Source organism: Merops nubicus, unplaced genomic scaffold (assembly GCF_000691845.1).
Source record: "Merops nubicus isolate BGI_N331 unplaced genomic scaffold, ASM69184v1 scaffold7404, whole genome shotgun sequence".
NCBI lineage: Eukaryota > Metazoa > Chordata > Aves > Coraciiformes > Meropidae > Merops > Merops nubicus.
In genome coordinates, this window is record NW_008603558.1 from 77,126 (window position 1) to 77,630 (window position 505).

The 505-nt window shown below is 50.1% G+C and overlaps 1 protein-coding gene across 1 annotated transcript in view; it reads left to right on the forward strand.

Annotated features, from left to right (window-relative positions):
* The window catches only part of NFASC (neurofascin), a 52,568-nt gene that overhangs the window by 39,972 nt on the left and 12,091 nt on the right, over nucleotides 1-505 (forward strand). The window lies entirely within an intron of this gene.

The window sequence follows — 505 nt, forward strand, 5'->3', positions numbered from 1 at the left end:
AACTGGAAGCCCCACTGTGGGCTTGTTTAGAGTTCAGTGTTTTAATGCTCAGCATTAAGCTCATCAGCAAACGATCCCTGGTGCAAAGAAAACATCAGCCTTGGATAGAGCCTGGGAGTGACCAGCCCACGAGCATCCTCCTTGGGCTAAACTCCTCTCACCCCCAAACCAACAATCGTCTGTCTTGTAGGATGTTTAATGCAACATCCAGCTCATTCAAAGCCTCCTTAACCTACCACCAAAACCAGTGCACAGGTACCACCCCCAAAGCCACAAGAATTGGCTCCTCTACCGAGTCCTGTAGCACCTTCATCCAGCTGAGCGGGACCAGGCAAATTCCACATCTTTTGTGATAAACACCCAAAGATCCAGACCTGAGGCTGGGCAGATAAAGGACCTAGCAGGTCTTAAAATCAGGGAGACATCCAACTAGCTACTTTTCCAGTAGGGCCAGCAGGGATGCAGCAAAACCCACACCACAGTGGTGCAGCAGCGAGTTTCTTCT